The sequence below is a fragment of the Vulpes lagopus genome, chromosome 10 (genome assembly GCF_018345385.1).
Source record: "Vulpes lagopus strain Blue_001 chromosome 10, ASM1834538v1, whole genome shotgun sequence".
NCBI classification, from domain to species: Eukaryota; Metazoa; Chordata; class Mammalia; order Carnivora; family Canidae; genus Vulpes; species Vulpes lagopus.
Genome location: NC_054833.1, coordinates 89,877,984 through 89,890,457, shown reverse-complemented (window position 1 = coordinate 89,890,457; position 12,474 = coordinate 89,877,984). Strand labels below are relative to the sequence as shown.

At 45.0% G+C, this 12,474-nt stretch overlaps 1 protein-coding gene across 10 annotated transcripts in view; it reads right to left on the bottom strand.

Moving 5' to 3' along the window:
• The window catches only part of KIF1B (kinesin family member 1B), a 147,049-nt gene extending 137,094 nt beyond the window's left edge, over positions 1-9,955 (bottom strand). For 2 of the 10 annotated variants that reach the window (XM_041772638.1, XM_041772642.1), the window contains exon 1: positions 9,670-9,907. The gene's annotated coding sequence lies outside the window, so the exon portion shown is untranslated. Of the gene's footprint in view, positions 1-9,220; positions 9,559-9,669 lie in introns of those variants that run through there. The other 8 variants (XM_041772644.1, XM_041772640.1, XM_041772648.1 and 5 more) reach the window with 7 other exon arrangements.
• Positions 9,956-12,474: the final 2,519 nt, after the last annotated feature.

Sequence of the window (12,474 nt, the reverse complement as noted above, 5' to 3'; positions counted from 1 at the left end):
TAATATCCCTTTTCTATAGAAAACAGCCAAGATTATACTCCTACAACAGAAGTCAGTTCATGTCATTTCCTCTCCTTGAAAACCTTCCATTGGTTTCCGAGGCCTCAGAACATAATCTAAAAATTCAAAGGCCTCCACAATCCAACCTCTTTTCCCCAGCCTCCATTCTCACTGCCCAGCTTCAAGCCTTCTTCACCAAGCATTCTCTTATTGCACCAAACACACAACTTGCAGATTGAGCTTCAATCTCCCTTATTAGCCCTATTATGAATCCGTATTTTTTGAGGACAAGGTCAAATATCACCATGAAGCAGTAAGTGTTAAGCCACACGTTCCTTAATGTGCCCCTTCTTGAGCCAAAAGTGGTACCTTCTTTCTCTTTGCTCCTTAAAAATGTTTTGTTGAAAAAAAAAAAAAAATGTTTTGTTGATCTTCATTTTCCTGCTTATTCCATTCTGCCCTATGTTGCAGCCAGTAGTTCATTTAACTCTCATGCACTGATACAGTATTTAGTACGTTTGTCACCAGTGAAAATAGAATTTAACCAAGAAATTCAGTCTTTTAAATTCAATATTCACACAACTTGCTATACACTAGGGAATTTACAATAGCAACAAGCAATCTATTTAAAAGATCATCTTTTCACTAAATTACAGCTTTAAAATAAATTATAATTTAAAGGATCAATGGGTCCCCAAAACTAAGTATCTGTAGCTAGTGAATCCATTTTGAAACACTATGAAAAATTGGTTATTCTAAGTTTTGCATCTTTCAGTTCAATACTTTCAATGAGGACCAGGCAGATTTTTAGGACTCAATATTCTATCTCTGACCATGCCTATACTGATAAAACAGCCCCAAAAAGGTAAGAATTTCTTCTATATGCATGAAGTATCTATTCTTGGTCTTTTTGGATCTATGAATAAAAATCCACCATGAGCCAAGCTGTGAAAGCTCAATAATAATCACATGCTGGGGGCAGCTCAGATGGCTCAGCGGTTTAGCGCTGCCTTCAGCCCAGGGCCTGATTCTGGAGATCCAGGATCAAGTCCCATGTCAGCTCCCTGCATGGAGCCTGCTTCTCCCTCTGCCTGTGTCCTGCCCCCCTCTCTCTCTCTGTCTCTCATGAATAAATAAATAAAATCTTAAAAAAAAAAAAAAGAATTAAAAAAGAATCACATGTTGGAAAAGCTTCTTTTTGCATTCTAACCCAATGCCAAGAATCAGATTACACAAGAGTCTCCTGATAGATCAGATTTTCAATCTCAAATGGGGTTAAACTAGCTCATCCAGACTCCCCAACTGTTTTCTTTTAACCCTACTACCCAAAATAAGTTTTAAAATATAGTTTTGGATTTATTAGACACACATCCTCCTGTCACTGCAATTAAGAAATCAAGGAGGGCAGCCCTGGTGGCTCAGCGGCTTATCGCCTGCCTTCGGCCCAGGGCGTGATCCTGAAGTCCCAGGATCAAGTCCCACGTCAGGCTCCCTGCATGCTCCTCCCTCTGCCTGTGTCTCTGCCTCTCTCTCTCTCTCTGACTCTTAAGAATAAATAAATAAAATCTTAAAAAAAAAAAAAAAAAAAGGAGGGGATCCCTGGGTGGCTCAGCGGTTTAGTGCCTGCCTTCTGCACAGGGCCTGATCCTGCAGTCCTGAGATCGAGTCTCATGTCAGGCTCCCTGCATGGAGCCTGCTTCTCCCTCTGCCTGTGTCTCTGCCTCTCTCTCCCTCTCATGAATAAATAAAATCTTAAAAAAAAAAAAAAAAAAAGAGGGGATCCCTGGGTGGCGCAGCGGTTTGGCGCCTGCCTTTGGCCCAGGGCGCGATCCTGGAGATCCGGGATCGAGTCCCACGTCGGGCTTCCGGTGCATGGAGCCTGCTTCTCCCTCTGCCTGTGTCTCTGCCTCTCTCTCTCTCTCTCTCTCTCTCTCTCTCTCTCTCTGTGGCTATCATAAATTAAAAAAAAAAAAAAAAGAAAAAAGAAATCAGGGATCCTCCTTTTCACCAGTAACATGATTTTATTCATAAACCAAGAGATGCATCAAGAGACAACAGCTCCTAGGGGCACCAGGCTGGCTCAGTCAGTAAAGCATACAACTCGATCTCAGGGTCATGACTTCAAGCCCCAGAGTGGGAATAGAGCTTAAAAAGTAAAAATAAATTAAAAAGAGACGACAGGGGTGCCTGAGTGGCTCAATTGGTTGAGGTCTACCTTCAGCTTGGGTCACGGATCAAGCCCCGAGTCTGGCTGCCTGCTTAAAAGGGAGTCTGCTTCTCCCTCTCCCTGCTCTTGTGCTCTTGTTTACTCTCTAATAAAAAAAAATTTAATTAATTAATTGAGACAACAGCTCCTATGGCTTAAGATAAACTATTCTAAGTGAAAGTGATTTTTTTTTATTCCAAAGAGTTACGAAACTCTTATCTAGTAAGTCAACTCGTTCTAATATCTGAAGCTATGTCTCATAATTTTTATTTTAGCAGATGTGCTGGGAATTTTGCTACTCAAATCCCAACATTCCACTGAAGCTCTTCTATTGTCAAAGTGGATGACACACAACACCTTCTCCTGGAATTGTCCAGGCTGAAATGAGCTCAGCTCAGTGTACTACACTGAGTGTACTACTCAGTGTACTACAGCGTAGAAATGGTAAGTTTCAGGGGGCCTGTGTGGCTCAGTCAGTTAAGTGTCTCAGCTGAGGTCAAAATCCCAGAGTCCTGGGATCAAGCCCACATGGGGCTCTCTGCCCAGCAGGGAACCTGCTTTTCCCTCTCCTTCTCCCTCTGCCTGCCACTCCCCCTGCTTATGTTCTCTTGCTCTGCCAAATAAATAAAATCTTAAAAAAAAAAGAAAGAAAGAAAGAAAGAAAGAAAGAAAGAAAGAAAGAAAGAAAGAAATGGTAAGTTTCAATCAGAGGTTAATGCAAATTTGCTATGGGTTGAGTCCCTGCCCTTAAAGAGACAGCATGAGAAAAAAGCAAGTTTAAAAAAAAAAAAAAATAGAAAAGGAAAAAAATTAGTATGAGTCAAGGTCCCCCTCCTTCTGAAACCTCTGCCTGACCATACCTCTGCAGATACCAGCCTGGGAGGCACCTCACTAACTGAGCAAGAATGCAAGTCAGACTTTTTTCCATGTGTCAACAATGTGTCAATCTTGCCACCTGATGAACAGACACTGAAAGTTTAATAGGTATGTTTTCATTTAGATGACAATACAAGTATTCCAGACTCTCACAAGGATTTAAATAATGAGTTTTCAGCTGGGATACTAAGATTTATCTTCAAATAAAGTTATGCATCTAAACCATATCAGTCACATCTTTCACCAAAAAAAAAAAAAAAAAAAAAGACTGGTTATATTTTAGTGTTGTATTTTCAGTTTGGAAAGCAGGTAGACTATTTTTTTTAAAGGTCTTTGAAGAACATTTCTCCTTGTACTTACAGACCTGTTCAAAACAGTGTGAACATCCTTATATCAGAATGTTCTGATATACACTTTTCTCTTACAGTTTTAGAACTTATTACCAAAAAACAGTTTCTCTTGATGAATCATTATATATAGCCATTATATATTTTTCTTTTCCTTTTTACCTTGAAAAGTTTCAAAACTAAATTATAATAACTGAATTACACAAGTTGCTGTAACTTGTTTATTTAGTTTTTCCTCTTGTTATGCAGAGTTTTCTTTCTTTCTTTAACAGCCCCCCTGCATTTGTAGTATTTGTGAGAGGCTGTTCAAATCCTTTTTGGAAGCAGTAAGTGGTCAAACTATAAACAATACAAAACAAAACAAAAAAAAAAACAGTTCCTGTAATAAATCTATTCTGCTATTTAACATCAGAAATACGTTATGTCAAAATTCTAGTTCCTAGGGATCCCTGGGTGGCGCAGCGGTTTGGCGCCTGCCTCTGGCCCAGGGCGCGATCCTGGAGACCCGGGATCGAATCCCACGTTGGGCTCCCGGTGCATGGAGCCTGCTTCTCCCTCTGCCTATGTCTCTGCCTCTCTCTCTCACTGTGTGCCTATCATAAATAAATAAAAATTAAAAAAAAAAAAAAAAAAAAAAAATTCTAGTTCCTAAAAACAAAAGACTTTAAAAATTATACAAAAATTTGTGTTGAATGAACTTGATAATAGTGTGAGTGGCCAGAAAAGCAGGCCAAGATCTGAAAGCGATCCACTAAACAGAAGCAGACAAAAGTTCAATGGAGGGAGTGTGAAGTAAGCAATACTGCCACTGCAGCGAAGGCATGAAGTGTGTCCCTTGGTTTCAGCAATAAAAGGCTGGAAATGAGAGCAAGAGCAGGTGCAGGTGAAGTGAGGGCCACTGAAGCCAGTCTATGGTGGGCTGGAGAGTAATTAGACTAGGAAGTGGAAATACAAGAATCCTCCTTGCTTCCAGAACTTCGCTGGGAGGCTCAAGAGAGTGACAGCTAGGAGAGAACAGAAGTGAAGGAAGGATTTTTTCTCCCTCACTTCCTTGTTTGTATTAGGAGAGATCTGCATATTTCTAAGACTTTATTCAAGAGCTATTTATTAGGTGCCTACAATGTGATAGGCAGTTTCAGGAGCTTGGGATCAATCAATGAATGAAACAGAAAAACATCCTTGCCATGGAGAAGTTTACATTCTAGTAGGGGAAGAGGGAAAATTAAAATAATAATTTCTACAGAAAGCTACATGATAATAAGCATTACCAGGGAGGGAAAGTACAGCAAAGGCAGGTGGCTCAAGATGATGGTGGGTAGAAACGCCGTGCAGGTACATAAATGACATTAGGGTAGGCATGCTGAGGTTGGGAGATTTAAGCAAAGACTTGAAGATGAAAGAGCTAGCCAAGCAGCTTTCAGGAGAAAAGTGTTCTAGAGGTAGAAGCCACAGCAAAGTCCCTAAGGTGGGACTATAGGGAAACAGCGAGGGGATCCCTGGGTGGCACAGCAGTTTGGCGCCTGCCTTTGGCCCAGGGCGCAATCCTGGAGACCCAGGATCGAATCCCATGTCGGGCTCCCAGTGCATGGAGCCTGCTTCTCCCTCTGCCTGTGTCTCTGCCTCTGCCTCTCTCTCTCTCTCTCTCTCTCTCTGTGTGTGTGTGACTATCATAAATAAATAAAAATTAAAAAAATAGGGAAACAGTGAAAGGGATAAAGAGTAACCAACACAGCAAGTCCCTCAAGATTACAAGGCAATGACATCCAGAAGACAAGCCAAGGGATTAGCTGAAGTCAGGGAGAGTAACTTTTTCTCTAAGACTTAAGGAAAGAAGGTAAGAAAAGCGGCAGAGAATTCTTTAGGTAGAGGAAGGGGAAGTGGGGGGAGTTCATGTCTTTTTTTCCCTATGAGGTGATAAGTAAGGTTTTAAGCCAAGCATGGGGCAGTAGGAAGGCTTAAGTAAAGCAGTCAAAATTTTACAAATCACTGTGCAGGGGATCCCTGGGTGGCTCAGCGGTTTGACGCCTGCCTTTGGCCTAGGGGGCGATCCTGGAGTCCCGGGATAGAGTCCCACGTCGGTCTCCCGGCATGAAGCCTGCTTCTCCCTCCCCCTGTGTCTCTGCCTCTCTCTCTCTCTCTCTCTCTCATAAATAAATAAATAAATCATTTAAAAAAATCACTGTGGAGAACAGAGGGAGAAACTGAACAGAATCACTTCAACAGACACCGAAGTGAGATTCAAAGGAGACCTAAGATTACACATTAATTGTAGTACTAACCCCCAGCACTATGTGAGATTTCTCCATGACAGACAAAAAAAAAACAGAAGCTATGGGTGGTAGGAAGGATGCAAGGCTGGCATCTGCATAATGGGTCTTGCAGAATAGTAAAAAATTTAAAAACTGCAAGTGCTGGTAAGAAAAGAGCTGAAGCAGAGCACCCCAGAAGTCACAGTGTACTAAAGGAAGACAAAGAAGTAAAATCTGGAAGAGGCTCATAGCCCAAGAGACATGAGGTAGAAGAGCTTGTGGAAAAAGACTACAAAAGTGAGAGCTGTAAATTATCAGAACTTCGGATCTGAAGGTCAACATGCGATCTGAAGACAGATCCAAAAATGATGACAAGGTAGAAGATATGGCCACAATACTGAGTTACTGAAATAGCATGAAGCTAACGTTCACTTGAGCTGAAGTTAAGGAATTTTACAGTTGCTAGTTACAGAAATTGTTCAGTACTGTGGTTATGTACTTATTTCTAGTGACTTGAGGAAGTCACTTAGCTTCCATATCTTCACTTGTAAAATGGGGGTAACAGTATCTATTCATATGGTTGTTACGAGGATTAAATTAGTGAACAATGTAAAGTGCTTGGAAAAGAGCCTGGCACATAGAAAGGCTAAATATGAGTGAGCTGTTTTGTCATTATTGTTGTTGTTATTGTTTATACAGTCATTGACATCTGCCAGGATGATGTCAGAAATTCAGACAGAAAGGAAAACTAAGCCAAGTATCAAAGACATCACACAGAGCAATGGTAAAGGATGGTATAGTTTAATGATGATACACTTTGGAATAAACAATGTAGGGGATCCCTGGATGGCTCAGCGGTTTAGCACCTGCCTTTGGCCCAGGGCGCGATCCTAGAGTACCAGGATCAAATCCCATTCGGGCTCCCTGCATGGAGCCTGCTTCTCCCTCTGCCTGTGTCTCTGCCTCTCTCTCTCTCTCTCTGTCCCTCATAAATAAATAAAATCTTTTTTTTTAAATGCGATATTAAATATGAAAAAATTTCTTTAATACATCAGACATTTACAACCTTGTGACTTCAAACACATATAGAAACAACCACAAAGCAATCATAAGAGTACCAATTGAGTATTAGGTAAGTATTATATGGCAATACAAAAAAGAAAAGGCTCTGACCATAAAAACCATGAAAACTATCATGGTATGGGTTAAACCGTACTAAATCACTAAATTGTACTAGAACAGAAGACCGAGAGTTAACATTAGCTTACTATGTCTGTAAACAAATGGTAAAGTGTAAATTCCTTGACAGCAAAAAACTAAATATTTGTATGTACTGTCAGTAAACTGGTAATGAACATCATAAAAGTGAGCATGAATGAATCACAGGACCATTAACCAAAAAGTCTACCTCAAAGAGAAGTCCAAGGACCCTTCCATATCGTTTTCCTTGTCACAGTCACATCTACTTCATTTATCTTCTATTCTAATGAGCTGCACAAAGAAAAGTTCTGAAAGTCTATATATTTATCCACACTTGTATGAACTCCAGAAATTCACCAGTTTGTTCCAACAAGGCCATCTTCCAAAGAGAATTACATGAAGTAAACAGACTATACCTTTCACTTCAGAGCCTTGAAAAATTATATCATATTAGTTTACGAGATCAAAAGGATATGCTTCACTCCTTGAAAAAACCTGCTGTGATTAGCAGCCCAGGAAGGGGTTTATGAACTAGAAGGCAGGGGCCCATTGTTGTCCTTTACTTTGTAACCAGAACAAGCCCATAGCAGGGAAGTAGGGTAGAAAGCTTTGGCCTTGGACTCCGTTGGCACTCTTCTTGAGAGTTTATTCCCTGCACAAATCCAAAGTGGGAAAGAGAAAAAAGGAAAGCTGCATTCATATCTGGTCTTGGAAGGAAAAATGGTCTGTTTAAAGCCTTCGAAGCTGTACTTAATTGAATAAATGCTGGAGAAACATTCATCAGGGCAGAGCTGCACAGATTCTGCCTGCAAATCAGATTCACAATCAGGTCTGATTTTATCAAATGCTGAAATTATACTTAACCACAATTCTTCAGATCTTTTTTGCTAATAAAGTAACTGTAAAAATTTTAAACTCAGAAATAGTTCTTGATTAGGGCACAGAATTTTAAGACACTAGTCCTCTCATGTTAAAGTAATACAAAGCACTAGTTTCTATGGACACCATTTTTGATTCAAGTAAGTTTCAAAAGGAAAGCTTAACATAAAAATATAAAGTATTAAGACTCTTCTTAGAAAACTCCTAACTAAAATTTTTTTGGATAGTTCCACTTAAGAAGTTAAAGGAATTTAAAAAGCAAAGGATAAAAAAATACAAAAATAAAAGCAAAGGGTACAATACAAAAGGAAGACAGGCATGCCAGTCTCCAGGTCCTATCAACGCCAAGCATGTAGGAGAAGCCAGATTTACAGGCTCACGCTGAATTCAGTTATCGATCATTTCCAGGTCTGCTTTACAATCCAAAGATTTGTGCAATCCTCATACTCATTTCTTACACAGTACATTTAACTCCACCTGCCTCATAATCCAACAGCCACACCGAGTTAATTAGAAAGCACCTCACAAGCTAAGATTTTATTATGACTAAGCTAAGTTGACAAAATGCCAGCCTTTAAATAAAATATCCACCATGATTTCACTTCAAAGCTATTCAAATCCAATCACCATACTTTCCTGAGGCTGAGACAGACCCATCTATGACACAAAGCAGCATATTCAGTGTCGGCAGAACAGCTGCCTAGAACAGTAAGAGATATGTGAGCAAGGGATCTGTTGACAATCTAATTTCAGCTACCTCCAGATTCCACAAAGATGACAACCTGCATCCTCAGAAATACTGCTGCATGCCTCTCCCACTGTCAGAATATGCCAGGTTAGTAAATCTCTGCAAGGTGAGCTACTCTGAAAATCTAGCCATCCAATGCAATATACCAGCTCGAAGCTTCCGTGCTGGTATACTGGCCCCAGCAATCCTCAGATCTGCCTGGGTACGTGTAAGGATCATCATCGGGCCTCCACGTCAATAGCACTGGCCATACAAGACGAATAGAGAAACAACAGCATTTCACCCCAACAAGAATGGAATCTTGAAGGCACTTCACCACAGAAGCTCTTTTAGCAATTCACCAAGGAGAAAAAGTGATTCGGGAGTTCAATTATGGTTTTAGGGCCGGAACGTGTTGTGTTGCATGAACAATGACTAGCTCGCCCGAGCCGGCTCCCAACCCCCACAACTTGGCTTCTGGCGGGGCCAGTCACCCTGAAAGCTGCCAGGGCTGTCACTCGGTGCCTTCCAGCAACCGGACTTGGCTACTAAAGGATTTGTCAGATCATCCTCCCAATATGGCTGCCAGAGTAATCCTGGGCTGCCGAACGCCGAGACCACAGCAGCCCTCCCCGCGGCTGGCCGGCATCCACACGCCCCCTCCCTCTCCACCGCGCTCCTCTCTCGGGTCCCCGCGCCATCCGCTGCCCCTCCGCCACGCCGAGCCCCTTCCTACCTTCATCTGGCAGAAGAGCAGAGCCGCGTTCCCAGGCTCAGCCCCGATGCCAACCACAAAGGGGGCGCGGGGAGCGGGGCAACGAGGACGGGGGGCTTCGACGCCGAGCGGCGCCGGCTGCACCGAGCTGCAGTGTGCGCAGAGAGCGCAGGCCGCCGACCGCCGCGGGCCGGCCGACCGCGGGGCACGGCACGAGGGCGGCGGCTCCGGGGAAGCCGAGGGCTGGTGCGGGGCACTGCGGGACCCGAGGGCCCCCGCCCCGCCCCGCCGCGCCCCGCCCTGCCCTGCGCCCCGGGCCCGCCGCGCGGCTCGCGCCGGGACCGCGCTTCCTCCGCTCGGACCCCGCCCGGCCCGGGCCCGGCCGCCCCTCCCCCCAGGCGGCCCCCTCCCCAGCCCCCGCGGCCGCGGCGCCAACCGCTGCCCGCCCCCTCCCCCCTCCCCCGCCTCACCTCAGCTGCGCTGCGGGCCGACGGGCGGACTGGCGGGCCGGGTCAGCAGGCGCCGCGGCGCGCGGGGGCGCGGGGGGCCCGGCACCTACGCTCCTCAGCGCGAGCAGCAGCCACCGCGAGCCGCAGGGCGCCGCTCCGCAGCCCCATCACGCGGCGGCCCGGCCCCTCATCGAGGGCCGCGGCGCGGGGAAGCGGGAGCGCGGGAGGCCGGGGCGCGGGGACGAGCCGGCGGAGGCAGCCGCGGCGGACGGGGAGCGGCAGCTCGCGCTCGCGCTGGCGCCTCCCTGGGCGGCAGCCGTCTGACTGCCCGGCGTCGGTCCCGGCGAAGCTCCGCCCGCAGCCGCCCGCGCCGGACACCGCCCCGAGCCCGGCCGCCGCGCGTCACCTCGGCCCGCCCCGACGTCCGCGATTGACGCGGGCAGCGGCCAATCGGAGCTTAGAGCTCGGGGCGGCCGGCCAATCGCAGGGTGAGCCAGAGAGGGGCTGGGGCGAGGAGCTGCGGAGGGGCCGGGCGCCTCCTGGTGGCCCAGACGTCCGCGCGCGTGCGGGGCTGCGGGCTGCGGGGCTGCGGGGCCGGGAAGGCCGGCGCCCCGAGTACCCCCCCGGGTGACCCGAGAAGGACGTTATTCAGCGGCAGTCGCGCCTGGCCCACCTGATGATCTGCCTTGTAAGGGAACAAAGCTTGGCCAAGTGGGGCGGGGCGCGCCTGCGGGGGGCAGGGGCCAGCGGAGGGGCCCAGCTGAGTCTGGGAGGCGGCCCAGTGTGGAGTCATTGTCCGCGGGGAAAGCTGCCTCCCCCCCCCCAGCCGCCCAACACGGCGCAGTCGGAATTGAAACACGCAAAGGGAGCAGTGCATTGTCCCGCAGCAAGCTTCCCGGCCTATTCTTACCGAGCCCGAGCACAACACCTCCCACACGCCACCTTGGGAGAAAAGGCGGAATGAGTAATGGAAAAGCATGACTTAGTGGGCATTCAACTTGTCTCCTTGGGAGCCCGGGGAAGGGCCGTGAGTAAGAGAATAAAACGCTTTGCATCGTCCCTTGAGCTAGCGACCCGAGCTTCCCTCCGGGAGGTGCCCTTGACGGAAGGGTTGTTCGGAATTCAGCAATCCCGGACGACACGAGCACTCCAGTAGCGATTTTCTAAAAATCAGATTTAGATTCAGCTCAAAAGGAAAAGTTGATGAGCGGTCCACGACTGTTGATGAGCGGTCCAACAAAGTACTTAGTGAAATGTAATAGTCAGCGGCGTGCATGTGCAATTACCACGCCAAGCACCGTTATTTTATAAGGTGTGTGAAATGTTTTTTTTATTTACTAACAGAAATAGAAAGTGAAATAGGATTGTTTTCCCTCCTGGGTTCAATATAGTTTGGGGTGTTTTACTTATTAGCAAACACTAAACCATCAAAATTAATTTCCTACACTAATGATTTTGGAAAATCTGTATCCCCGCTGAAGTCCTCATAGTCTCTATCCGGTGAACATTTATTGAACTTTTCTCATTTTACTTAGTTTTTTAAGATTTTACTTGTTTACTCATGAGAGACACAGAGAGAGGTAGAGACACAGGCAGAGGGAGAAGCAAGCTGCCTGCGGGAAGCCTGATGCAGAACTTCATCCCAGGACCCCGGGATCATGCCCTGAGCCAAAGGCAGATGCTCAACGAGTGAGCCACCCGGGTGCCCCTCATTTTATTTAGAATTTAAACTCCACCTGCGCACAAAAGGATTGACATAACTTCCATGGGCGCATACAAGGAACAAAATTGTATAGCATCAACAGGAGTAAAATTCATTTTTAAAAAATAAGAAGAATAAAGAAGAAGAAGAAGCTATATGGTGGAAGTGAAAGGCTTTATGAATAAGCACAGAGCATAGAAAGAAAAGTGACATTAAAAAGGAGGGTCAGAGGATGTGCCAGCATTAAGCACAACACGCAGCTCTTAGCTTCCTGAAAGCCAGAATAAAAATAAAGTTCCAATGGGTTAATGAGCAGAAGCTCATCAACTCATCAGTAGACACCCAAGTTTTTCATAGGTTGGAGCTTTTTGTGTAAGTACTAAGATAAGCACCATGGAGAGTTACAAAAACCTGGATGGTAGTAATATTGTTTGAGCTCTCAATGGAGCTCAATCTAAAAAGAATCTAAAACTGAGTGAAGGGAATGTGGTGAAAATCAACACTGAAATTAACCTAAGGCATACAGAGAAGGGTCAGTAGAGACAGGTATAGCCTGTTCTAGGTTTCACCGCCATAATAGCCAGCCCTGCATAAGCCTTTTGCCGCTTTAATAGCTGAAGTCATTCTGCAGAGCCATTCAATTCCTCAGATTACAGGTTTTATACAAAGGCACCTTTTAAAAGCTGTCAAGTTCTAGAAAATTGAATTTAGCCATGGATCCATTGGGTTATCCCTCAAATGCAAGAAAATAACAACATCAAAAAAAATCTATTAATGTGATGCACACATGCACACTACAATTAATAAGGTTTCTGGATACAAGATCAATATACAAAAATCCAAAGTGTTCCTTTTCATTAGGAATAGCCAATTAGAAAGTGTGATTTTAAAAGATCCCATTAAATCATTAAATACAGTAATAAAACTATTAAATATGTAAGGTTAAGTTGACAAAAGATGAGCAAGTCCTGTATGGAAAAAAATATATACAGCTGTATTATACAACTCAACACCAAAAAAAAAAAAAAAAAACCTCAATTTAAAAAAATAGGCAGAAGACATGATAGACATTTCTCCAAAGAAGACATACAGGAGCACCTGGCTGACTTAGTCAATGGAGCTTT